This window comes from Sminthopsis crassicaudata, chromosome 1 (genome assembly GCF_048593235.1).
Source record: "Sminthopsis crassicaudata isolate SCR6 chromosome 1, ASM4859323v1, whole genome shotgun sequence".
Lineage (NCBI taxonomy): Eukaryota > Metazoa > Chordata > Mammalia > Dasyuromorphia > Dasyuridae > Sminthopsis > Sminthopsis crassicaudata.
In genome coordinates, this window is record NC_133617.1 from 116,123,885 (window position 1) to 116,151,270 (window position 27,386).

The following is a 27,386-nucleotide window of genomic DNA, read 5'->3' on the forward strand; positions in this document are numbered from 1 at the left end:
TATATATATAAAAATGTATGTTTATATATATATATATATATTTACACATATATGTATGTATGTAAAGGTAATAATTAGAGCTACCATTTATATAAAGCTTTAAGGTTTATAATGCATTTTACAAATATTTTATCCTCATAGAAACCCTGGGAGATACATGTTATTATCTTCACTTAACATATATATATATATATATGCATATAAAACACTGCTGTGCCTGGAACATAATAGGTATTTTATAAATGTTTGAGTATTGATAGATTGATTGAGTGACACCACTTAGCTAATGTTAGCAGTTAGCAGGACTTGCCAGACAGAGTGCCTTTGGGAAATTATATGGTACTTTTCCAAGCTCTTAGTTTCTTTCTGGAACAAAACTAAACTTTTTAACATCAGTCTACTCATGGTTTTATATGACTGGGAAACACAGAAAATACTACAATCCATAAAGTATCAATGTGGTTCACCCAAATAGAAATATAATTAAATATATAGACTACAGCCTATTGCCAAGAACATGCTATCTGCAAAAAGTCATGGAAAATATGAACCATCTTTGTAAAGAGTGAGAAGGATAGTAGGTTGACTTTCTGTGACGCCCTAATATTCAGTGAAATATTGGAAAAGCTAGGTAAATTCCTTTAGCACATTGGATGGACCCCCTTGGAGACGTAAGGCCACTTCCCCATGCAACCCTGCAAAATTTATGAGATAAAAAGGTATAGGTCATGGGCTACACTATTGGAAGTAGTACAAATAATGAGAGTGAAAGTCTGATAAAATTTTAATGATTAATACTTTCCATATTATAAATGTCCTGCATATAATTGAATGTAAAAATTCAAGATCCCCACATTGGGATATTTGGAAAGTGAGAAAAATCACTAATGTGGCCATGCAAAAAACTCTCTTGATTAATCAAAAATTTTTAAAAAGTATTTAGTAAGCATTGATTATGTCCCAAGTCCTCTACTAAGCACCAAAGAAATAAAAACAAGTGATAAAACAGTCTGCTTTCAGGGAATTTTTTGTTCTAATGGGGGAAACAATATATATAGTGGATCTAAAATTAGAAAGAAGAAAAAGAGAAGTGAATCCCCTTGAGGTAGCAGAGGTTCTAGTGACTGAGAAGTGGCTTGGTGAACTGTTCTGGATAAGGAAACACTAAAGCTCATCTATGACAAACCATAAATTTTAATAAGACTTATCATTATCCAGGCCATGATAATATGCTAACAAAGGACCAAGGAGGGAATGGGCATCCTTGCTTATTTGAAAGAAAGCCTTAATTTATGAGAGACAGAGATAGACAGAGACAGACAGACAGAGAAAGAGAGACAGAGGGGGACAAAGAGACAGAGACACAGAGACAGACACAGAGACACAGAGAAATTATAGAATGAAAGAAAAAGATTATAGATGAATGGATGGATAGATAAAAAGATAGATAGAAAGATGGATAAATGGATAAATGAATGGATGGATAGAGATGACAGATTGAGAGCCAGCAAGTAGATAATTGATGAGAGATAACAAATAATAGATAATAGAAAAAATAGACAGATGGAAATTTATAAATTCATCATCCAGTTTGAACTCATTTTACATATAGGAAAACCAAGCCTAGTAAATCAATTAATACAGTTAATGTCAGAGCTGGATCACTCAGCTCACTAAACTTCTCCCTTTCCCTCCCTCACTCCCTCACTCCCTCTCTTTCTCCTCCCTCTATTTCTCCTTCTCTCTACCCTCTTTCTCCTTCTCCTTCCCTCCAACCCCCTCTTTACTTTTCCTCCTTCCCTTTCTCCTTCCTTCCCACCCCCACTCTCTCTCTGCTATTATACATTGCTGGTAGATGGAAATGAGTCTGTCACCAACCTCCTGTTTTGATTATACTGTTCTCTCTGTCTAGAATGTTATCTCCTTTCCTTTTTCACAAGCAACAGATTTCCTATCTCATACTTATCTTGCCTCTTCTATGAAGCCTTCCTTGATAATCCCAAACAATATTAAATTCTTTCTATTGGCTTTATAAGAGGAATTTTTTTTATGAAATTAGGATATCGTGTAAAAAGGTCTGGTCCAAATGCAGAGTGGTTCTGATAGAACCTCCTAATACAGAGACATAACAGGGACTGCTTCCTGGATGGCAGTTATTATACATTAAAAATCCCTTGGAAAGATTGTGGAGTATGTTTTCCTAAGACATTAGACTAGATTTCCATGTCTGATTTTGGTTGTCTAGCAACATGGTACATGGGAAGCATTTTTTGATTGGCCTATCAAAGTTTGACTCCCAACAGCCAATGACAGATGTGTTATATATAATACTTAGAGATCTTGGGACCTTCTCACATTTCAAAACATGTGCTTTCTATGAAATAGGCCCACAGATCTTGACTTTCGTGGTCATTTTTTACTGTTCTAGGGGAAGAGAGTAAAGCATCCAATCTTTTGAATTTTGAAAGATCAGGTCATCTCATTGTTTCAATGTTCCAGAATATAGATTTTGTAATCAGAACATCATCTATTTCCTGTGGAGCAGAGTATAGCAATAGGGTTATAGTTCAGTGGTGGCTGAGATGAGGATTTATCAGGCAGTTTTGCCATATTTCAAAGAACCAATGTTATTTAGGAAATAAGGTAAGAGTGAGCTTTTTCTCCCCAGAAATCAACATGGTATAAGGGGATAATGTAGAGGGAGAAATTTCTGTACTTTGCTCTTGCTGTATCTTCAAAGTAAGTAGTCCCCAGGGCAGGTAGGTGGCACAGTGGACAGAGCACCAACCCTGAAGTCAAGAGGACCTGAGTTCAGATTTGGCCTAAGATACCTAATACTTCCTAGAACTACCTCACTAAATAAATAAAAAATAGCTCTATGTAAAAACTAATTAAGGTTAAGGGTTAAATAGAACTGAAGTGCTATTTACTTTCCCTTAACAATGAAGGAAACATATCTGGTGGGAGCTTGAGTTTATAGTATTAAAAAAGAAACCTCAAACTCCTGAAGGTGCCCTAGAATACTGAGGGAGATATTTCAGGTCTCCACTGAGAGACTGGGCAAGAGCATATGTGCTACACAAGAAAAGACATAATAGTTATAATAGATAACATTTATGTAACTCTAATTTTGCAAAGTGTTTTATATAAGTTATTTCATTTGATCCTTTCACTAGTCCAATGAGGTAGTCAACACGCATTTATTATATACTTGTTATGTGTCAGGTACTATGCTAAGTCCTGGGGATGTAAACAAAGTAAAAACAGTTGCTTTCAGGAAGCTCAAATTTTAATGGGGGAAATAACTTGTGAATTGCTATATACATACATAATATATACCAGGAAAATTGGAGATAATTTTAGAAGGAAGACACAATGAAAAGGATTAGGAAAGATCTTTGGAAAAAAGCTGATATTTGAAGAAAATCAGAAGTACCAGGAGGGAGACTTGAAGAAAGATAGGATTCTAAGTTTGGTGGATAGCCAGCAAAAATCATAGAAGTAGGAATTGGAATGTTCTGAAGAACAAGAAGGCCAATGTCTTTGGATTCCAGGGACACAAAGAGAAGGAAAGCATAAGAAGACTGTAAAGGAAGAAAGGGACCTGTCTATGAAGGTAGGTGTTATTTACTATCTCCTTTTACTGATGAGGAAACTGAGGCTAAGAAGCTAAGTTAGTTGCCCAATGTCACATTGCTAAACATTATCTGAGGCAGGATTTGAACTTAACTGACTTTTAAGTCCAAAATTCTATTCATTCTGCCACTAAACTAACTAGAGATAATAAAAAAAAATGTTAGTTATCAGAATCAGTGAGCCTAGACATTGGATTGGGGCCTTTCTTAGTTTGGGAAAGGACTAATTTAGAGGATGCCTGCATGTTTCCTAATGAAGAAAGTAAAGAAAGTAAAGAAAAAAATAATATTATTGTTTTTCTTCCCCTATAAGACTTTGACTTCAATGTTGGTGTTGCTCTTGGTTTTCCTTTGAGCTCCCTGAAATCCTGGATCCTAGAGGATCATGGCTGATCTCTTTGCTTACAAAGTTCTCTTCCTTCCTTTTCAATTCATTGTGAAGATAACCAAAAACAACTCAGAATTTCCTCCTTAAATCAGGTAGCCTTGGACTGCCTCAATAGCTGCAGTAGTCTGAGTCATTTACTGATTAAATGCCATTTGCAAAACTGTAACCTGATTACATTTAATTTTGTGTTCTACTCTATACTCTCTGGTATTGTTCTTTCTTTCATTTCCAATTGCTTCATGGGGTAAGTCTTATCTCCCCTAAAATAATTTAAATTCTGAGTTAATAACAAGGAATCTGATCTCCAAAGAGATAGGATAGCTTCATCTATCCTCCTCTACCTCTCTGGCCCCCCTTTACCATTGAAGAGTTCTTTCCAGAGCCACCATTTTAAAGAACACAAAAAAGTTATGCTTCACTCTTCAGACTTTGCTGCCTCTATCCTATCTCCATCCTTCACTTTTACCTTTACCTTTTTCTATTATAAATTGCTTCCAAGTAAGGAAGGACTCAGACCAGAAATGTTTTATTCTTCATTTAGCCACATACTTTTGAGAAGATGCTTTTTCTCAATGGTAAAATAAGAGAACTAAATGACCTATAGAATCCTTTGTAACACTATTACTTGATCATATATGCTCAGTGACTATTTTCTGAATTGAATGATAATTTTTTTCCAATTTAGTATTAGAAGAGTGTTCTCAAGAAAATAAAACGACATCCTGGTCAAGCCTTGGATTCTTTCCTTCTATTTTATTTCAGCTAATATGGCAATAGGTTAAAACAGTGGCCTCCAATTATAAACCTATTCTCATTTTAAAATTTGGTGAAAGAATGATCATAAAATGTGATCTAATTCCATAAGTGGCATTACTATGTTTACCACATTGTTTCTAAAGAGCTCACCAAGCTTTTAACAAATTCCTTTCTAGATTGCCCCCCAAAAGACTTATTTGAAAATAGATTAACAATGGGTTATTCAAAGATAATCACTAGCAACTGAGGTTAGATTTAACTGTGTCAAAGTCCCTATCTCACTTTTAATTACTACCCAAGTTAAACATTAATTTTCTCCTCAAAGGGATTCTGAGCTATCCAGACTGGCTGCAAGCTGATGCAAAGAAATACAAATTAGGACAATTCTGAGGTAGCACTTCACATCTATCAAATTGACTCATGTAACAGAAAAGGAAAATGTCAGATACTGGAGAGAATATGAGAAAATATCCAACAATGCAAAAATGCATTGTTGATGTAGTTGTGAACTGATCCAAGACTCATGTGAACTGATTCAAATAAAGTGAGCTAAAATAGGAGAAAATTGAAAAGTGATAGCAATAGTAATAGTGATCAACTGTAAAAATACTTAGCTCTTCTAATTGATACAATGATCCAAGACAATTTCACAGAACTCATAATGAAAAATGCTGTGTACCTACAGAGAGAGAACTGTCAAATTCTAAAGTGAAGCACATTTTTCTACTTTATTTTTCTTTCATTTTTTGGCAATCCAGTTAATAAGGGGATATGTTGTACATGACTTCATATGTATAATAGATATTATACTGTTTGCTTTTTCAATGGCCAGGGACTCAAGATAGAGAATAAGGAACTCAAAATTTTAAATATATGAATGTTAAATAAATATACTTTAACCAAAATAAAATAGTTAACTTATCAAATATGAAATAGTCAATATCTAACTTCAGAGTTCTTGGACATATATAACAATCTCAAACTCCTGCCCTTCTCTAATAATCATCTGTACCATATTCTATCATCTGAGGACTTGAACATCACTGTATTACTTTACTTCAGTATGTGATATCACCATAAAGAAATTTTACAAAATAAATATGTATGCATTCACTCATTTATATTATAAATGTTTTTTTCCATACTTTTTGATCCCCTATTATGAACACCACACTATGGTGTGTCCTATGGGTTACACAAACATGATTCAAAATCAATCCATGGCCTCTATGAACTTATATTCCAGTAGATAGGATGACATAGGCAACAAATAATACAAAAGAAAACAAAGTGTGTGCTAGCAGAATTTAGTGGAAATTGTGTATGATAGAGATGGCTAGGGTCAAGTTGTGAAGAGCTTTAATTATCTCTTACAAAATGAGCTTCTTTTAATAAAATTTCCATTTGGGGGGTTTTTTGTTTGCACTGCTTTATCAGGATATTGATTGAATATTGAACTTGGAGACCACAAAAAACTGATAGTTAGAATCCCTGTTTTATATAAGTATATGAAAAGGTGACTTGAGCCAGCCCTAACCAACTTGGTAGAGCTGATTTTAATTTTTTTTAGTTTGAGCATTTATAATCAATCAGTTAACACAAGATTCTATAATGAACCAGACATTCACTGTACTAACTACTGGAAATCAGGCTAGAAATCAACTAATGGATTTGAGTTATTCTTTTTTTGATAGTCTAGACTTGAATAATGTTAATTCTAATTGAACTTAAAAGTATATGCATGTTTTTTTCAGGAGGACTATTAAATTATCTACCATTATATCCTCTATTGTTCTTATAAGTATCTTGAACTCAGAAGAAATTTAGTCAAAGTCTAGGGAAATGAAGTTACCAGACTGGAGACTAATAATAATGGTAAGAACATATTTACATAACATTTTGGTATGCAAAATATTGTACATTCCTTATGTCATTTGAACCTAAGAATATTTATCTATAAGCTATCTACAAAATAAATCTAAGATAATCAGTGAAGAAAGTTAAAAAAGTTAAAAAAGATAAAGAAAAGGTTAAGGTTCCAGTACTTATTTAGAAATCCATGAGGTGGATGGCAAAATGAATGGAGTGCTGGGTTTGGAGTAAGAATGCTCTGAGTTAAATTCTGCCTCAAAAAACACCTGTGTGAATCTGAGCAAGTCACTTCACCCCTTGGGATCCTAGCTTCCTGTTCTGTAAAATGAGTTCAATTTGATGGCCTCCGAGGTCTTTTGCAGCCCTAAAATTTCTGTTCCTCTGATACTTCTCACAGTCTTTGAAACCTAGCTATCCTCAATAAATGAGCACAGACAGGAAGAGTGGGAGAAAGTGGGAAGGATTCAGGAAGGAGACCAGTCCTTGGCTTATTCCTATTCCTTCACCTCCCACCATTCTTCTTTTTCTTCCTCCTACTCCTGTATTTCTAGCTTTTATTTTATTTTACTCTGTTTTTTTTTTCAATCGACAAGAAGCAAGGTAGCACACAGTGTAAATTACTAGTTAGAGCCTACCGCAGTGCTTTAGTCATCTAAAATTCTTACTCTGGGCCAATTTTATTTTCCCAACCCACACCAAATTTTGTCCATCTCTTCCACACACTTGAGGCATAAGCCACACCTCCAATCTACCCACTCTCCAAACACATTGGCCACGCTTCTCTCTCCCTTGAATCTCTCTCTTGCTATTTGTGAATCAAAGGAGACGGGCTCTGGCCAGCTTTGCCTAGAGTCTCCAACCCCACTGCTGGTCATGGCAGGTAATCAGTCAAGCAAACAACCAATAGATATTTATTAAGAGCTTACTATGTACCAGGTACTGTACTAGACAATGGAGATACAAAGACAAAACAAGACATTTTTGACCTCAAGGTAATGAATTGTGTATTAACAACTGACAGTTACATAGCCCTTTAAAGTTTGCAAAGCATTTCACTAAAAACATTTCACTGGAATCTCAAAACCATCCTGTAAGTTTGATTATTTCCATTTTTTTAAGATGAGGAGATTGGGTCACAAAAAGAATATAATTTTTAATATAGCTCAGCAAAACTAACCAAGGCATCAACCAAGGATGGCAAAATGTACTATGTGTTCCCCTCTTATGACTACTTCCTCCATAAATGTGTTCATATCATTCTTCTACTTATAACATTTCATTTTCTATTGCCTAGCAAGAAAATTCACCCTACTCTGGCCAGAATGCAAAACTTTTTACTGTATCCTTATAATGAGCAAGGGGAGAAAATGGAAGGGTTAAGAATGTCATAATGGTGAGAAGTAGAGTTTGACTGGAATATAAGATATAAGAAGAGGCTAAAAGTGGATAAATATAACTACACTTTTTAACCTATCCCTCAACCCTCCCTCCCCAATTTCCAAAGTCTGTTCCTTTGCTCATTTATAATCTCATTATTGCCCCCACTGCCTTGAGGAGCCATGAATTCAAATTCTGGTCCTAGCACTTGAAACTCTGTGTCTCTGCGCAAGTTCTATAATTCCTCTGAGCCCCAGTTTCCTCACACAAAGTAAAAATAATAGTACTTGTAGAACCTATTCAACTTAAACATCACTTCCTCCAAAAAGGCTTCGCTGATCCTCCATTAGATTTCTCACAGAACACAGCTTGCTTTGGTATTTGTTTGCATGTTCTCATTACTTTCTTCCCCAATTAGAGTATAAGCTCCTTGAAGGCAAGGAAAGTCTTATGCCTTTTTATTTTTGTATCCTCAGTAGTTAGCACAAACTCTAGCACATACTAAGTACATCGTAAATGCTGATTGGTTTATTGATTGATGTTGGGAAGGACCACGTCTTATCTAAATAGCATATCTCATTCAATATTTAGTGCAGCACCCTTCACACAATAGGCATCAGTTACTAAATGTTAGTGAATCTAAACTGTGTTAAATTAAAGAATAATATGAGATACTTCCTAAAAGACCTAACTGTAATATAGTAATTCCCTGATCTAACAATCTATTAGACATGTGAAAACATTTTGAAGTGAATTTTGTATGATTTGACTCCTAGTGATCATTATGTCTCTATGACCTTATAAATTATATGCTTAATCATCAAGAATTTCTTTAGGAGTCGAGCTCATCTATCTGTATTTGCAGAATTTTCTTTTCTCCCTTTTGAAACTTGGAACATTTGCCCATTTCTCAGCTACCAGTGTCTCTTGCATGCCCTGGGGCTTCTCCAGAGTCAGCAGCAGCAGCAGCTCATCTCCAGGTTCAATATCTGAGCTTCTTTCAACTAAGGTAGCTTAATTTATTCCAAGTATATAGATATGCCTTTAGTACTACCTCGTTTTCTTGGCCATCAATTACCATGTCGTTCTACCTTTTCCATTCTTAAATAGAATTTTTCCTAATATAGACAAAAGCAAAATAAGTTATTTCCCTTTTTTCCCTTCTGTCATCTGTTAAAATTATTCCACCTGCCCAAAATATTTAGCCAACCTATCCTTTTTCTTTGTACATTAAATATAGCTCAAAAAGTTTTTTTTTATTGTCCTTGGCATGTTTTAAGTCTCAATTCATTCTGGGTTTTAACTTCTCTGATGTTATTTTTACAAGTCTGGGTATCTGTTTTGCCTTCATTCTTGGTTGTACCCCAAGGAGACATGGGTTCAAATTCTGACTCTTGCATTTGTTAGTTCTGTGTGTCTGATCAAGTTCTGCAAATTTCCCGAACCTTAGTTTCCTCATACAAAAGGAGAATAACATTACTTTTAGGACTTACATCCTAATGGAACAGAAGGAAGGAAATCTTAGAGCATGATGTAACATGAACTAAAATCCTACTCTGATGTTTGGTTGTGCTAAGCACAGGGCATACAGAAAAAGGCAAAGAAGTTTCTCAAGGGATTCACAGTTGATGGGAGTGACAATAAACAAAGGGACAAAGTAAGGTATATACAGGATAAATAGGAAATAATTAACAGAGGGAGGCCCTGGAATTAAGAGAGGTTAGTAAAAGCTTCCTATAGAAAATGGTATTTTAGTTGGGTCTTGAAGAAATCCAGGAAATCAATAATCAGAGCAGAGGAGGAAAAATGTTCCAGGTATGAGGAATAGCCAGATAAAATGCCAATGCCAAAATAAGGAATGTCTTGTTTGTGGATCATCTAGAAGTCCAATCAAAGAGTACATGTTGGGGAAGAAAGTGTATAAAGACTAGAAAGATGTGGGGGGGAGGGAAGAGTAGGGTATGGAATTGTAGGACTATATTAGGGAAGGCTTTGAAAGTGCACCCTTAACGTTGAAAGTAATGTAATACCAGAGAAATTGAAGCAAGATAGAGATTAGAGAACAATTTAATAATTTATTTAAAAGGGAGAGATGTACTGGGACCAAATGGATCCATGATTTGGTCCCAGGGCTGAATGAGACTACTGTCTCCAAGTATCCAGCAAACAATGTGAGTTCTCAGTGACCTATATATACATGCCTCAGACTCAGGGGATAGACTGAGGTGAGGGCAGAGTCAGGGTGCTGAAAGCAGGAATGAGACTCTAACAGGGTGGGGTGAGCCCCCAGAGAGGGGAATGGCATACGAGGAGGAAGCACCCCAGAGATGGGGAGAGGCTTCTTGATAAGATGGTATCTGATATTCTGATAGCTTGGGATGAGGAGAGGCATTCTGATATTCTAAAGCATAAAATCTTTTATCCTTATCAAATATTCTGATAAAGAGGGAAGGGTGGTTTCACAGGACTGAACAGACAATTATAAACTGAAGCAAAGCAATTAGGGAAACTGAGTCAGGATAATTAGGGAAATTGAGTCAGGACAATAAAAGAGCACTGTGGCATAACAGTAAGAAAACCATCGAATTAATGAATAAAACTAAGAGCTGATTTTATGAAAAAAACAACAAAGTAGATAAATGATTCATTAATCTGATTAGAAAAAGGAAAGAAGAAAATCAAACTGTTAGTCTTGAAAATGAACATAAAAAAACTTCCACTATTGAAGAGAAAATTCGAGCAATAATTAGGAGTTACTTTGCCAAACTGTATGTCAATAAATTTGATAATCTAAATGAAAAATATAAATTGTTTAAATAGTCCCATTTTAGAAAAAGAAGTTGAACAAGCTAGTAAGCAATTCCTTAAGAAAAATTCTCCAGAGTCAGATGGATTTACATGTGAATTCTACCAAACATTTAAAGAACAATTAATTCCAATACCATACAAACTATTTGAAAAAAAATAAGGAAAGAATCTTACCAAATTCCTTTTATGACAGTGAAAACAGAAAAAGAAAATTATAAATCAATTTCTCTAATACAAAAATCTTAAATAAAATATTAGCAGAAATTACAGAAAGTCATCCCCGGGATAATATACTATGACCAAGTAGGATTTTATATCAGGGATGCAGGGCTGGTTTAATATTAGGAAAACAATTAGCATATTTGATTATATCAATAACCAAACTTAAAAAAATATATATGATTATCTCAATAGGTACAGAAAAAGCATTTGATAAAATCCAAAACCATTCCTATTAAAAACACAAGAATATAGGAATAAATGGTGTTTTCCTTAAAATGATCAGTAGCATTTATCTAAAACCATCAGCAAGCATCATATTTAATAAGTATAAACTGGAACCATTCTCAATAAGATCAGGAATGAAACAAGGTTGCCCACTGTTATGGGCCAGAACTCTGAACTTGAAACAAGGTTGCTTACAAGGTACTAAGTATAATTAAGGAAACAATGGTTATCTAGTTTAGCATGCTAAACTAAACATAGTTCAGTATGATTTATTTAATCCTACAACAAATAATGGTTTCCTAGTGATATAATGATTAGTTTATATTCAGTGTAGAGCATATAAGCTAGGACCCTCATCTAGGTTGTCTCAGAGAAGTTTTTGGAGGGCAGAGAAGACAGGCAGGAGCTCAAGCTCTTGGAACCAAGGACAAACATTCATTCGATCTTCAGTCAGGCCACTGGTGGCAGACTCTCCTGCATTTCTCCACTGAAACCAAGGCCGGTCTAAAAGGTTCTCCTGAAAGCTGCCCAGCCTCAGGAAGGAGATAATAAAGAATTTGGACTATAAGAAAGCTAACCAGGCCCCAGGAAAGGAGACAAGAGTTTGAAAGAGATAATAAAGATATAGAGAACTGACCCTAATTTATAAGAAACCGAACCATTCTCCAATTGATAAATGGTCAAAGGATATGAACAGACAATTCTCAGAGGAAGAAATTGAAACTATATCCACTCATATGAAAGAGTGTTCCAAATCACTACTGATCAGAGAAATGCAAATTAAGACCACTCTGAGATACCACTACACACCTGTCAGATTGGCTAAGATGACAGGAACAAATAATGATAAATGTTGGAGGGGATGTGGGGAAATTGGGACACTAATACATTGCTGGTGGAGTTGTGAAAGAATCCAGCCATTCTGGAGAGCAATCTGGAATTATGCCCAAAAAGTTATCAAACTGTGCATACCCTTTGACCCAGCAGCGCTACTACTGGGATTATATCCCAAAGAAATACTAAAGAGCGGAAAGAGACATATATGTGCCAAAATGTTTGTGGCAGCTCTTTTTGTTGTAGCTAGAAACTGGAAGATGAATGGATGTCCATCAGTTGGAGAATGGTTGGGTAAATTGTGGTATATGAAGGTTATGGAATATTATTGCTCGGTAAGAAATGACCAGCAGGAGGAATACAGAGAGGCCTGGAGAGACTTAAATCAACTGATGCTGAGTGAAATGAGCAGAACCAGAAGATCACTGTATGTAACGAGCTGTCGTCTCTAGAAGCTGCCGGATCGCTCTCTGGGAAGAGATATGCTGTGTCTACTCAAATCTTTCAGACAGATTCTTCTTCCTGTAGTGAACCGTTGTCTTCAGGCAGTTGCTGTTAACTCTTGTCCTTAGAGGTGACTTCCCTTCCTGCAGAGAGCCCCGTCAGGGCTGATGTAATGCAGAGTCTCTTTCTTGAATCCTGGCTCTGAATCTCCTCCAGCTCTTATCCTTCTCCAGGCCGATCTGCTCTCTGGGCCCAGTGCTGTCTCTTTTATCCTCCCAGAGAATGGGCGTGGGATAATGCAAGGGCCTCTGGGAAGAACCACCCCAGCCAATGAGCTTGCCCCCTCTATCAAGTCAACCTGAGTTCTCACTTAGTAAATTGTAGTGAGCTGTCGTCTCCAGAAGCTGCCAGATCACTCTCTGGGAAGAGATCTGCTGTGTCTTCTACTCAAATCTCTCAGACAGATTCTTCTTCCTGTAGTGAACCGTTGTCTCCAGGCAGTTGCTGTTAACTCTTGTCCTTAGAAGTGACTTCCCTTCCTGCAGAGAGCCCCGTCAAGCCTGATGCAATGCAGAGTCTTTCTCTTGAATCCTGGCTCTGAATCTCCTCCAGCTCTTATCCTTCTCCAGGCCGATCTGCTCTCTGCGCCCAGTGCTGTCTCTTTTATCCTCCCAGAGAATGGGCGTGGGATAATGCAAGGGCTTCTGGGAAGAACCACCCCAGCCAATGAGCTTGCCCCCTCTATCAAGTCAACCTGAGTTCTCACCTTGTAATTGTCCAGAAAACCTGAATTCTCACCTTGTCACTGTCCAGACAACCTGAGTTCTCACTTAGTAATCCTAACAACTGTACACTTCAACAACAATACTGTATGGGGATGTATTCTGATGGAGGTGGAGATCTTCAACATGAAGAAGATCCAACTCACTTCCAGTTGATCAATGATGGACAGAGGTAGCTACACCCAGAGAAGAAACACTGGGAAGTGAATGTAAATTGTTAGCACTAATATCTGTCTGCCCAGGTTGCATGTACCTTCGGATTCTAATGTTTATTGTGCAACAAGAAAATAATATTCACACACATGTATTGTACCTAGACTATATTGTAACACATGTAAAATGTATGGGATTGCCTGTCATCGGGGGGAGGGAATAGGGGGAGGGGGAATAATTTGGAAAAATGAATACAAGGGATAATATTATAAAAAATATATATATAATAAAAAATTTTAAAAAAAAAGAAAGAGATAATAAAGGATTTAACACCTGGCTATACTTGTGGTGATTACTGAACTGAAACATAGACTGCTCCCAGAGACCCCAAGAAAACCAAACTAGAGAACATCACAACCCACTATCACCATTACTATTCAATATTGTATTAAAAATGTTAGCTTTGTCAATAAGAGAAGAAAAAGACATTAAAGGAATTAGTAGGTAATGAGGAAACTAAAGTATCACTCTTTGCAGATAATATGGAGATATACTTAGAGAACCTTAGAAAATCAATTTTAAAAAAATACTAGAAACAATTCACAACTTTAGCAAAGTTGCAGGATACAAAATAAATCCACATAAATCATCAGCAGTTTTTTTAAATATATATTACCAACAAAGTCAAGCAGCAAGAGATACAAAGATAAATTCCACTTAAAATAATTGTCGATAGTATAAAATATTTGGAAATCTATCTGCCAAGGGAAAGTCAGGAACTATATGAACACAACTACAAATCTCTTTCCACACAAATAAGTCAGATGTAATCAATTTTCATATATATAATATGAAAAAATTTATAAGACTTCAAGTCATTTTCCAATTGAAAAATGGTCAAATAATATGAACAGATAATTTTCAGATAAACAAACTGAAAATATCTCTAGTCATATGAAAAGGTTCACTATTGATCAGAGAAATGCATATTAAGACAACTCTGAGATACCACTACATACCTTTCAGATTGACTAAGATGAGTGGAAAAGATAATGACTAACATTGAAGGAGATGTGAGAAAACTGAGACACTGATAAACTGTTGGTGGAATTGTGAATTGATCTAACCATTCTGGATAACAATTTGGAACTATGCTCAAAGGGCTATCAAACTGTGCATACCCTTTGATTCAGCAGTGTTTCTACTGAACTTATATCCCAAAGAGATCTTAAAAGAAGGAAGCATGCAAAAATATTTGTGGCAGCCCTTTTTTGTAGTGGCAAGAAACTGGAAACTGAATAGATGCCCATCAACTGGAGAATGGCTGAATAAATTATGGTATATGAATGTTATGGAATATTATTGTTCTATAAGAAATGATCAGTAGGATGATTTCAGAGAGGCCTGGAGAGACTTACAGTTAACTGCTGCTAAGTGAAATAAGCAGAACCAGGAGATCATTGTACATGGCAACAGCAAGATTATATGATGATCAGTTCTAATGGACGTGACTCTTCTCAACAATGACATGACTCAAGTCAATTCTAATGATCTTGTGATGAAGAGAGCCATCTACACCCAGACTGTGAGAACTGAATTGGATCACAACATAGCATTTTCACTTCTTTTGTTGTTGTTTGCTTGAATTTTATTTTCTTTCTAACTTTTCCTTCTTTTTAATCAGATTTTTATTGTGCAGCAAGATAATTACATAAATATGTATGCCTATATTCAATTTGTATATATTTTTACCATGTTAAAATAAAAATAAAAGTTGCATTTGTTGACTTGAAAAAAAAAGGAACATTCACCCTTATTTAGCTAAAAGAGGTTCATAACCAGAATAGCCCCAAAGTGGTCCACAACTTGGTTATGCTGCAGAGGGAGTTTTATTCAAATTAAATGACCCTAAGAACCAGTTTCACTGTGAGGTATGATTTTTGTGAAATTGTGAAGAAAATCTTAGTCCATAGGGATTTGATAGGTATAAAAGGGTTACAGTCTGTGTTTGTGAAAGGAATATTCATACACTCAAAATTACAGTTTTTAAAGAATTGTTATTATATCCTTTCAAATTTTGAGGCACAGCCAGAGAGTTCTGAGTACATTCATTTAAATGTTTTCACCCTTTCTTCTTTATCAGTTCATCTGAAATGCTATTGTCTTAGACAAAGGATATGAACAAATAGTTCTCAGAATTACAAACTCTTAGTAATTGTGAGATAACTTATTCCAAATCAGTCAGTATTTTAAAAATGCAAATCAAAATAACCCTGAGGTTTCATTTCATATCCAAGAAATTGTATAAGAGGACAAAAGAGGAGAATGGTCAACATTGGAAAGACTGTGGAAAGACACTAACACATTGTTGGTGGAGCTGTGAATTGATCTAAACATTTTGGAAAGCAATTAAAAATTATGTATATATAATGATTCAAATGTCTATTGACCAGAGATTCTTCTCAGAGGCCGTTTCTTTTGGTAGTGTGAAAGGCATGTGGGGATAAAGCTTTTGCTTCAAAAACATGGAATTACAAAAATATAAAATTTATTTTCTTTATTCCTAAACCATGGTTGCTGGCCAGAGAAGGAAATAGCCTTGGGCCAAACCTCCACACCATGATTCACTAACACGCCCTTTTCCTCTAGTTGGGAGGAAATCATTTTGGAGTTTCTAAGTTATAGCCTCACAATTTTCAGTGGGCAAATTCCTTTCTGCAAAGGTACTGGAACTACTAGTCAAGCTTCATGGCATCAAAATCAAGTATGTGTACCAGCTATACAATAGCTCGAGGGATAAGTTGTATGAATTTCTATATAAAATCAACATTGTAATATTGCTTGCTTTTCCAGCTTTGATATAATTTTATGGTTATTCAGTTCTTTCAATCATTTCAGATGCATCATGACCCCATTTAGAGTTTTCTTGGCAAAACTTATATTAATAGGTAGAGACATTACAATTTGAGATGCCAAATACAATTAATTGTACCATGTGTTAGCAAGTTAACTCCTTTAAGGCTTGAGGCATAAGCTAGTAGGGGCCTAGCTAGATGATTTCTAAAGAACTTCTAAATTTGAAGCTCCATTGTTTTGTTTTCTAGTCAGATAAGTTTTTTTTTTACAGTTTTCTGAATCTGTTTATAGTTTATTTACATTTATATTAAATTTACTAATGACTATTCATTTCTAACTAAACCTATGATTTTATTGATATAATAGGAATCCTGTGTGTACTTTTTGTGCTTTAGAATCCAAAGTGCCAAATATGGGGGCCCTGTTTCTATTTGATCTTGAAAGCATTGCTTTAGATGACAAACATGTCACTGTAGTAACATTTTCTACCTTGGTAGGAGATAACCTTCATGTCAAAATGATTCAACAGAATTAGACTTTAATGAAAGATAATGCATAAGGAAGAATCCTTTTCTTAAGAGTCAAAATCATTTTTTTCTTTTTTTATTAAAGCTTTTTATCTACAAAACATATGCATGGGTAATTTTTCAACAGTGACCCTTGTAAAACCTTACATTCCAAATTTTCCCCTTCTTCCTGCCACTCCCTCCTTTAGATATCAGGTAATCCAAATACTTGGTAAATATGTTAAAATACATGTTAAATCCAATATATGTATACATATTTATACAGTTATCTTGCTACACAAGAAAAATCAGATCAAGAAGGAAAAAACTGAGAAAGAAAATAAAATGCAGTCAAAAAAACAACAGAGAGTAAAAATGCTATGTTATAGTCCACACTCAGTTCCCACAGATCTCTCTCTCAATATAGATGGCTCCCTTCATCACAAGATTATTGGAGGGGCAGATCCAAGATGGTAGAGAGGACACAGGTTTCCTTTTGACCTTTTCCCACAACTCTCAGATTAATTAGCAAAACCAGCCTCTGAATTAATTCTGGACTGGCAGAACCCACAAATATTGGGAGTGCAACAAATCACCAGCAGAAGATGATTTTGAAATGTCTCCAGAAAAGGTCAGCTTCAATAAGGCACAAAGAGAGGCAGGACAAACGCAAGCAGGCTGAGCACAAACCCAGGCTAGTGTGGGCTCCGCTCACCAGAGAATCTACCAAGAGAAATCAACAGCAGTGTTGGCTATTTTGCCCTGGATGCAATCCTGTAGATCAATAGAGAAGTTATGCAACATCTAACATAAACACAAAAGGTAAATAGTGAACCTGAAATGCCACAATTTTACAGGACCTGGCCATACCCACCCAGCACTGGAAGTCAGTCAGTACTGACCCAGCTCAGCTGCTGCCACCACACTAACTCGACTTGTACAGGAAATTTGGACAATCTCTCTTGCCCTGAAAGCAGATCTCAACTTTTAAAAAAATGAGTAAAAAAGTACAAATAACTCTGACTATACATCATTTTTATGGTCAAAGAGAAGAACAGATTTCAAGCCTTGAGGAAACTAAAAGCAGATCGTCTCCAGATGAAGTCTCAAAGGATGATTTAAATTGGTCTCTATCACACAAGGCTCTCCTAGAAGAAATTAAAATTAGATTTGACAAAATGGAAAAAGAAAACAACTCCCTGAAAAACAGAATTTGTGAAATGGAAAAATAAAAAAAAAACTCCTTAAAAAACAGAATTTGTAAAATGGGAAAAAAATCCATAGAACACAATAACTCACTTAAAAATTCAATTGGACAAATACAAAAAGAACTTTAAAAAGTAAATGAAGAAAACAATTCACTAAAAATCAGAACTGAACAAATGGAAATGGATGACTCAATGAGACATCAAGAATCAGTCAAGCAAAACCAAAAAGAAAGAAAGAAAGAAAGAAAGAAAGAAAGAAAGAAAGAAAGAAAGAAAGAAAGAAAGAAAGAAAGAAAGAAAGAAAGAAAGAAAGAAAGAAAGAAAGAAAGAAAGAAAGAAAGAAAGAAAGAAAGAAAGAAAGAAAGAAAGAAAAGAAGAAAATGTAAAAATACCTAATTGGGAAAACAACTGACCTGGAAAATAAATCTAGGAAAGACAATCTAAGGGTTATTGGACTTCCTAAAAACTATAATCAAAAAAAAAAAAAAAAAGCCTAGACATTATTTTTCAGAAAATCATCAAAGAGAATTGCCCTGATGTTGTAGAATCAGAAGATAAAATAGCCATTGAAAGAATTCACTGTACACCTCCTAAAAGATACCCCAAAGTTAAAACTCCAAGGAGTATCATGGCTACATTTCAGAACTATCATGCCAATAAAAAATATTGCAAGCAGACAGAAAAAACAATTCAAATACTGAAGAGCCACAATAAGGATTACCCAGGACCTACTAGCTTCCACCTTAAAGCATTGAAAGGGCCTGGAATCCAATATTCTGAAAAGTAAAGGAACTTGGAATGCAGCCAAGAATAAATTACTCTGCTAAAATGAAGAAGATGGACATTCAGTGAAACAGATGAATTCCATTTATTTCTGATGAAAATACCAGAGCTACACTGGAACCATTAACAATAAGATCCAGGGTAAAACAAGGTTACCCACTATTGTTATTACTAGTCTATATTGTATTAGAAATGCTAGGTTTGGCGATAAGAGAAGAAAAGAAATTAAAGGAAGTAGAGTAGATAATGAAGAAACCAAATTATTACTCTTTCAGATGATATTGATGCAGTTAGTGGCAGTGAGGAGAATTGTGGGAATCCCCTCTGGTCGGCTCAAGTCCAATGTGAAAGAATTCACTAACAACAAGAATTCTCTGTAAAATCATCCTGCTAATAGTTTCTTATAGAACAATAATATTCCATAACATTCATATACCATAACTTATTCCCCAATTGATGGGGATCTGCTCAGTTTCCAGTTTCTAGCTGTAGTAACTAGAAAGGGCTACCACAAACATGTTTGCATATGAGTCCCTTTCCCTCCTTTAAACTCTCTCTGGCATATAACCCCAATAGAAACAAAGAATCAAAATCTCATTAAACACTTATCAAATTTACTGCGTAGATACTTAAATCTATCAGTAGGACAACCATTTATTTGGATGATCCTGACTGATCATAGGTTCCCAGAATGTGACCTCAGCAACCATTTAGTAGAAAAATACTCAAAATGGATGTCATTATTACATATACACAATTGGGTCTTTAAAAGTGAAGTTAGGAGTAGCTAGGATGCACAGTAGATAGAGCACCAGCTCTGAAGTAAAGAGGACCTGAGATCAAAATCTGGTCTCAGACACTTAATACTTCCTAGCTGTGTGATCCAGGCAAGTCACTTAAACCCAATTGCTTCAGCAAAAAATAAATAATTAATTAAAGAGTGAGGTTGGGCAACATTTCTCTTTTTCAAGTCTAATCATCATTCACAGGAAAGTGAGTACAAAATTACAGATTTTAAGCTGATACAAAATTTAAAGATTACTTTAATATATATTATTAATGTACTAATATATATAACATAAATAATATTAATCTAATTTTTGCAAGAAAACCAAGGCTCAACAAACTTTAGTGACTTTAGCAAGGTCATAAAAGTACTAAGTACCAGAGCTAGAAGTTATACCTTCTGTTTCCATGCCTAGTACTCTTTCTATTTCACTACCTTGTTTGTCAAATAGCTTCTAAATATATTGTGACCATAAAAAGAGGCAACATGGTATATTGGAAAGAACATTGACTCTAGAGTCAGTAAACAAGTATTTATTGAACACTTCCAATGTGCTAAGTGTTGGTCAGATGACCTGATCCAAATACCTGCTTTGCTGCTTGGTAATTGTTTGTCCTTTGAGAATTAATTTATCTTCTTAGGATTTCAATTATCTTGTCTGTAAAAATAGAGGGTTGAACTAAATGTTCTTTGAAATTCCTTTCAATTAATAGATCTATGATTCATCAAACAATGCCCAGAGACACAGGCAACTCATAAATAGATGTCTTCAAATAAGCAAAGGGTTGCAACAGGAAGGTTTATTCTTAAATTTGGTCTTATTGGCTAGAGCAATGGGCAGAAGTTCATTTCAACATAGAGGAAATCATAATAATTAGAATGATCCAAAAGTTGAAAATATTACCTCAAGATTTTATGAAGTCCACATTTTTAGTGGTCTAAAGCAAAGATTAGATGACCGTTGGTTGGCTAAAATTGCCAAGATTGTTGAGATGATCACAAATGAGATGATATTTGTGAAATACTTATCACATTCCTAATACATAGTCACCATAGTAAAGTATAAATTCTCGTTCACGTGTAAATTGCCTGAGGAAGGAAGGAAGGAAAGAAGGAAGGAAGGAAGGAAGGAAGGAAGGAAGGAAGGAAGGAAGGAAGGAAGGAAGGAAGGAAGAAAGGAAGGAAGGAAGGAAGGAAGGAAGGAAGGAAGGAAGGAAGGAAGGAAGGAAGGAAGGAAGGAAGGAAGGAAGGAAGGAAGGAAGGAAGGAAGGAAGGAAGGAAGGAAGGAAGGAATCAACAACTCTCAGCTCTTATGATAACCTGAGTCTTCTCTCCTTTCTTCTTTTTTTTTCTTCTCTGTCCTTCAACATTTCCTCCTTTGTTTTCAAGCTCTCCCCATACTAGTTACCCTCTCTTTGGACATGCTATAGTTTGTCAATATGCTTCCTAGAATGGAGCACTCTGAAGAAGTTTCAGGCATGAAAGTTAGACCTTGAGTCAAATTCTCTTCTTCCAAGAACTTGCCAGATCAAATTGCTTCTGACAAATAAGAAATCCTTTTTCAAATTCTTAGAATTCCACCACTTACCACTCTCACTGTATTTTTCAGCTTGAATTAAATGTTTGTGTACATAGTTTGGGGTAATATTTATAAAACATTAACCTCCTGGCAGCCAGACTGCACTTGCAATATAGAAGTTAAGATTCTTTTTTAGCAAACTCTCATTAAATGCATACATGGATGAATGAATGACACCTTACCACCTCACTCAAGTGGAAAACCTAGAGAATTTCATGAAGTCACATTGCAACTCTTACTCCAAGAAAATGGAGGCATTCTCTTCATGGGAATTTGGATAGGCTATCCTTTAGCCTGCTGCAACAATAAGAAGAGACTATTTCCAAACTAAAGTATGTCATGAACACCAGTTCTCAAATATAACTGGAAAAGAGCAGTTATCCTCAAAACCCAATATCAGACGTTTCTATTGCTATGCTATTTCTTTGTGGCACCTCTGACACTCTTTATACATAGAAGCATGCAATTTTTAAGTATTGATGGACTAAATTTAGAATTTTGTTATTAAGTATACCATTAGCTTTATCTTTTCAGTTACCTAGGTTTGTAACTTTGGTATCATTCTCATTTCCTCATCTGCATTAAATCCATACTATCCAACCAATTGTCAAATCTTGTTTCTACCTCCTCAGTATTTCCTATATGTGTTTTCTCCATCATATCATCATATTATGTTATCATATCATCATAATTGATACCTGTACCACTTCTCATTGGGACTATAATATATTTCCAATTAACTTCCCTCCCTATCCTCATTCTTCACTCTAAACCACCCTCCACAAGATTGCCCAAAGGATCTTCTTAAAGCGTGGAACTGGCCATAGTAAATGCTTGATGTATGCTTATTGCTTGAGTATCTAATTGAATTTTGAAAATCAGCTAAGTTCATCTTGCCTATATCTAAGCCAGGACTCCATTTTACTATCTGCCTAGCACTTCAACAGTTGCGTCAGATATTCTCGGTATGGCTGTGTATGGAAGTAAATATTCAATCGATGAGTATTTACTTCTTTTTAACCACTGGATTTATTTTTTAAAATTTTTTTATGCAACAGCTATTGTAAAAATAATCTCTCTCTCCTGTGGCTTCCCACTCCATTTCATTCTTTATTTTTTTTTTGGTATTACAATTTTTTTCTTTTCAATTCATGGAACAAAACAAGCATTTCTATAACACAGTATGATAAAAATGATTGCACACAAAGCTGCAAGTCTGCCATGTACAACATGCTATTCCCTCCAAATATATAATGAAATTATCATATAATTTCCCCCTATTTTTCCCCACCCCAAGTATTTTATATATGTATAGATATAGACATAGATATATCTATATCTATATTTATATATATATGGATAGATAGATAGATCTATAGATAGATAGATGATAGATAGATAGATAGATATTTTTGCCTAATGGCACCCCATTTCTTTCTAATATGCCTCAGCACTTGGAGAAATCTGTATTTAAAAGTAGGTGAGTTAGAAGGGAAGTAACAAATTGGGAAAATATTTTTAAAGTTAAAGGTTCTGATAAAGGTCTCATTTCCAAAATATATAGAGAACTGACCCTAATTTATAAGAAATCAAACCATTCTCCAATTGATAAATGGTCAAAGGATATGAACAGACAATTCTCAGATGATGAAATTGAAACTATCTCCACTCATATGAAAGAGTGTTCCAAATCACTACAGATCAGAGAAATGCAAATTAAGACAACTGTGAGGTATCACTATACACCTGTCAGATTGGCTAAGATGACAGGAACAAATAATGATGAATGTTGGAGGGGATGTGGGAAAACTGGGACACTGATACATTGTTGGTGGAGTTGTGAAAGAATCCAGCCATTCTGGAGAGCAATTTGGAACTATGCCCAAAAAGTTATCAAAATGTGCATACCCTTTGACCCAGCATTGCTGCTATTGGGCTTATATCCCAAAGAAATACTAAGGAAGGGAAAGGGACCTGTATGTGCCAAAATGTTTGTGGTAGCTAGAAACTGGAAGTTGAATGGATGCCCATCAATTGGAGAATGGTTGGGTAAATTGTGGTATATGAAGATTATGGAATACTATTGCTCTGTAAGAAATGACCAGCAGGAGGAATACAGAGAGGCTTGGAGAGACTTACATCAACTGATGCTGAGTGAAATGAATAGAACCAGAAGATTGCTGTACACCTCAATGCTGTATGAAGATGTGTTCTGATGGAGGTGGATATCTTCAACATAGGATCCAGCTCACTTCCAGTTGATCAATGATGGACAGAAATAACTGCGCCCAGAGAGGGAACACTTGTTAGCACTACTATCTGTCTACCCAGGTTACTTGTACCTTCGGAGTCTAGTACATGATATGCAACAAGAAAATGGTATTTGCACACATATAATGTATCTAGGTTTTATTGTAACACATGTAGAATGTATGGGATTGCCTATCATCGGGGGGAGGGAGTGGAGGGAGGGGGGCGATAATTTGGAGGGATGAATACAAGGGATAATGTTGTGGAGAAAAATTGCTCATGCATATATACTGTGAAAAAAAATTCTAAATAAAAAGTGTATTGTATGCAAAAAATAAATAAATAAATAAATGAAAGTAGGTGAGGACTGAGGCAAGATTGCCAAGTAGAGGTAGCAACCTAGTATAACTCTTCCAATATTTTCATCCCAACAACTTCAAAACAATTCATCAAAAAGAATTATGGAGTGCCATAGTCAATAAAAGAAGAGAGACATTTTTCCTACTCAAAATAACTTTGGAGAGGTCTATGATTTGTGGGTTCATCTTGTTCCACTTGTCCCAGATTTTAGTATCTATAGTCTTAAAAAAAAAAAAAAGAATCTCTGGTTAGGGGACTCAAGGGGATTCAGAACATAGAAAACAATACAGTTCAGTAAGAGTGGGAACACATGGAGTACATGTTATTTAGTGCTTTAATGATTAAACTATAGCTTGACTTCTCTTCTCTATACCTGTTATAATGCTTTTATTTCTTTTTATTTGTTCATGCAGTCTTTCAGTCAGTCAATCTTTGTGACAGCTATGATTTTATTAGAATAGGGAATAGCAATTGAGAAAATGCTCTCTCCCCATGTAGATTAGCACTTTCTCTGCCATGGAGAGTCATAGATTCACTTGGGGCACTGAAAGATTAAATGTCCGGCAGCCAGCATGTATCAAAACCAGGATTTGAACTCAAAAGTTTTCCTGGCCTAAAAGTTGTTCTTTACATACCATGAAATGCCCTCTTTCAGGTTGTAGTATGTGTGTGTGTGTGTGTGTGTGTGTGTAGTTAATATATTAGATCAGACCTGTGATTTCACTATTGTAGAGAATTCCCAATAGGAAAATTCCCTCTACTAATACAATTTTGTACTTATGGAGTTACCTGGAAACACTGAGAGGTTTCCCAAGTTCATGGAGTCAATATAAGTAAAAATCGGGACTTTGAATCTAGGTCTTAGCATAGAGCTAAGATGGAGGAGAAGGCACACACGACTCTTTAAGTTCCTCTCATGCCCTCATTACCAATCTTCAAATTCAGCCTCAAAAATAGCACTTGACTGGAGAAATTCACAAAGATTAAAGACACAATGGCTTACCAGCCGAAGATAATCCGGAGGACCACCAGAACAAGTTTGTCCTGAGGGGCAGGCACAAGCAGGAAGATAGGAAAGACTGGCGACCTAAGTGGACCAGGGACAGGGGTATCCTCTGTGGCTAGAAGAGTAGTGGAAACGACTTTGCTATAGGCTGACTGCTTTTCCTTGATTGTAAAGCAGTGGACCAGCAGAGAGATTAGAGCCAGAGGTACAGGGTACTCTAAAAAAGCCAGAACCTAACAGGATCTGGCTCTACCCCCCCAAAATGGAAGTGACTCAGCATAGACCAACAGAACTGTGCAGCTGCATTCTGCAGTACTGCCAGGGCAGTTGCAAATACGCATGGCAGCTAGGCACAGCCCAAGGCAGCCTCTAATCTACACAGTGTGGGGTTTGGCCTAGGGCAATAGAACTTCCACAGCATGACTGTGCTTCCTTGGCAGAGCCACTTCTGGTGCTTTGTGGGACTATTTGCTGGGAAACTGCTAATACCCACAGTCCCACTGCCAGCTTTGGATTGGGGTAATGACACTTTTATTGCTCAGCCTCTTGCCTTGGGGCAGTCATTAATCCACACAGCAGGGTTCTTTGCAGGGCACCCCCACAGCTCAGCCTTGCAGGTCAGAGTCACTTCCATTGGGGAACTATTTCCCAGAGCACTCCTGTACCTGACCACTCTTTGTACCTGGTTGGCAGGCCATCCATACACCTATCCCTATTCTGCAGAGGAAGTTGGTAACCTCCTGGCCCTGAAGGTAGACCCTATAGGCTTTAAAAAATGAGTAAAAAAAAAAAATCAAAAGGACTATCGATAGCTTCTATATAGAAAGAGAGCAGGTTTTCAACTCCAAGGAGACTAATAGCAGACAGTCTCCAGACAATTGTTGGTCCCCAACACAAAAAGCTCTCCTAAAAGAGACTATTAAAAATCTTAAAAGAGAGCTAGAAGAAAAATGGGGAAAGGAAAGAGAAACTATGCAAGAGAGTAACAACTTCCTGAAATGTGAATTGAAAAAGGTAAAAAACTCCCAGGAAGTGCAGGAAACAGAATTTGTGAATTGGAAAAGTAAAGAACTCACAGGAAAGTGAGATTTCTGAATTGGAAAAAGAAAATAACTCACACACAAAAAAAAAATTAGTGAAATGGAAAAAAATTCCATGGAGCAAAACAACTCATTTAAAAATTCAATTGGACACATACAAAAAGAAGTTTAAAAAGCTAATGAAGAAAATAACTCATTAAAAATCATAACTGAACAAATAGAAACAAATGATTCATTTGGACACCAAGAATCAGTCAAGCAAAACAAAAAAAAAAAAAAAAAAAAAAAAAAAAAAAAAAAAAAAAAAAGAAAAAATAGAAAGAAACATTAAATATCTACTTGAAAAATCAACAGACCTGGAAAATAGATCTAGGAGAGGTATTCTGAGAATTATTGGACTTCCCAAAAATGATGATGAAAAAAAGAGCCTACTTACTATATTACAGGAAATCATCAAAGAGAACTGCCCAGAAGTAATAGAACCAGAAGGTAAAATAGGCATTGAAAGAATTCATCAAACACCTTCTAAAAAAGACCCTAAAAAGAAAAAACTCCACAGAATATTGTGGCCAAATTTCAGAACTATAAAATTTAAAACCCCTAATTAAATACTATAATTTCAAGTGAAAATGAAATGAGAAATTAATAATATTGAAAGTTTAAAAAAAAAACTATTGAATTAATAAATAAAACTAAGAATTGGTTTTATGAAAAAAACCAGTAAAACAGATAAACCTTTGGTAAATCTAATCAGAAAAAGGAAAGAGGAAAATCAAATTGTTAGTCTTAAAAATGAAAAGGGGGAACTTTCCACCAATAAAGAGGAAATTAGAGCAATAATGACTTACTTTGCTCAATTTTATGCCCATAAATTTGATAACCTAAGTGAAATAGATGACTACCTCCAAAAATATAAGCTTCCCAGATTAACAAAGGAGGAAGTAAATTGCTTAAATAGTCCCATTTCAGAAAAAGAAATAGAATAAGCTATTAATCAGCTTCCTAAGAAAAAATCTCCAGGACCAAATGAAGTTACATGTGAATTCTAGAAACATTTAAAAACCATTTAGCCCCAATGTTATATAAACTATTTGAAAAAATAGAGAATGACGGAGTTCTACCAAATTCCTTTTATGACAGAGACATGGTACAGGTACCTAAACCAAAAACCAAGCTATCACTCTTTGCAAATGATATGAGGTATACTTAGAGAACCCCAGGGATTCTACTAAAAAGCTATTAGAAATAATCCACACCTTTAGCAAAATTGCAGGATACAAAATAAACCCACATAAATCATTAGCATTCTTATATATCACTAACAAAATCCAACAATTAGAACTACAAAGAGAAATTCCATTTAAAGTAACTACTGATAGTATAAAATATTTAGGAATCTATCTGCTGAAGGAAAATCAGAAATTATATAAGCAAAACTGCAAAACACTTTTCACACCAATAAAGTCAAATCTAACCAATTGGAAAAATACTAAATGCTCTTGGATTAGGTGAGCA